We start from the raw sequence: 2,018 nt of genomic DNA, 5'->3' as shown, positions 1-2,018 counted from the left end.
CCTGTTTAGCCTTTGGGTGCTTTGTTTTCATTGTTGTGTCCTATGTGCAGATCTTCCTTGCCGTGCTGAGGATGCCCTCTGAGCAGGGACGGCACAAAGCCTTCTCCACGTGCCTCCCTCACCTGGCCGTGGTCTCCATGTTTCTCATCACTGCCTTTTTTGCCTACCTGAAGCCTTTCTCCATCTCCTCCCCACTCATGGATCTGACAGTGGCTCTTCTGTATGCAGCGGTTCCTCCAACACTGAACCCTATTATCCACAGCATGAGGAACAGGGAGATCAAGCACGCTCTCAGGAAGGTGTTGCACTAAGCACTATTGCAGCTTCCATTAAGTGCACATCTTCCTCACAGGATTCCCAGTAATGGTTCTTTATGTTTTATGCATCTCTGATTGTTTGATTGTGTGTGATATAGTAAACCGCAAAAAAAAAATGTTATTGAACATATAAATAAAAATTTATTTCACTTCTTTTCCACCTACTTTCTGTTTTCTCACTCCAAGAGCTTGTGTAAACATGAAACCAGATTCCCTGAATAGTTTAACAGATTCCTAAAAGGCTTTCAAAATAGACTTTTCCTTATCTCTTCTCTCTTCCTACTTTGTATGGGTCTGGGGGAGGTACAGCCACAGACAGCAGCACAACGTGCTCTTTTCATTACTGCTCGCTTTACACTGCCACAGTGCTATCAAGTCCTCTCATTTGTTCTGAACTGAAGGTCTTGTGTGTCTCACAACAGTCCTGTTGCCTCTACAGCAGCTATCCAGTGCTGCAGTCAGTAGCCGGCAATAGGAATGGCTGTGTCAGAGCTGGTCTCCTTGCTGGCATTGCCATAACAAGAGGGCTGCTTCACAGCAGGGCCAGAGAACTGGAGATCTCTTCCAAAGCTGGTGTAAGGAATATACCTCAGGAGCTGCTCCCTGAGAAGACCTCGAGATCTTCTGGTGCTCTTCAGTGTGTGACCGGATCAGATTGAATAGTCCCAAGGAGATCAGTAAGAGACTCTATTAACATATAGTAACACAATTATATTAATATCTTGGTATATATCAATATATTAATATAATATTAATTATATATTGAAATTAATATATAATTAATATATTATATGTTAATATTTAGTATTAATATTAATATTAATATATTAATATTTAGTATATATTATTATATTATTAGTATACAATATATGCATTTTGCAAACATATATGAACTAATCCTTATGTTTATCTGTTTGCAAAGTCCAGGACTAGTTGCAGGGTTTTTAACAGCCATAGGATTCACTGTAGGAACTGAAGTGACTGTTGGGCTGTTGCAGGAGTTGGAGCAACTGCAGAGCTCATTGCAGGCTGGAATCAGACCGCAGGACCTGGGACTGAAGTTTTCGCAGCCACTGGGCTCGATTGGAGGGTTTGGAAGTGAACCCTACAGGAGCTGAAACCATCCTGGCACAGTGGCACTCCTTGGGAGGCATGTTGTTCATCGTTCTTATCAAAATAGCTCTGGAACTGCTACAGATCTGTCGAGCAGGAGTGACTTGCAGAGCTCATTATGAGCGGGTGGGTGTGACAGCGGGATCTGTTCCCAGAGCAGCAGCTCAGCCACAGGACGGTGTAGCAAGAACCTTGGATCGCTGCTGCATGGGTCTGTGGCCAGGGAGTTGCAGAAGGCTGGGCAGCATTGTCAGCATTTCCAGTCCTCTGCGATTCTGGCACACTGCAAGTTATGTGTGTGTTCCTTGGGGGTTACAAAGCCCACAGCGACCTTCCCTCCAATATTTCTACCAGGGTTCTCATGGATTCCTGCAGTTGCTCGGAGATGAAGTTCCAAAGCCTTGGGGGTTCCCACTCTCGAGCAAGCTTGCCCAGACCATTCCCACCACACCCCCTGGCCATGCAGAGCTTCTCACCTTGGGGCAGATCTCTCACTGATATGTCCTGAAAATGTTTAACCTCAATCACAGAATCATAGAATATCAGAAAGGTTGAAAAGGCCAACGAAGATCATCCAGTTCCAACCCA

Source organism: Coturnix japonica, chromosome 3 (genome assembly GCF_001577835.2).
Source record: "Coturnix japonica isolate 7356 chromosome 3, Coturnix japonica 2.1, whole genome shotgun sequence".
In the NCBI taxonomy this organism is placed as follows: domain Eukaryota; kingdom Metazoa; phylum Chordata; class Aves; order Galliformes; family Phasianidae; genus Coturnix; species Coturnix japonica.
This window is presented reverse-complemented; position numbering follows the sequence as displayed.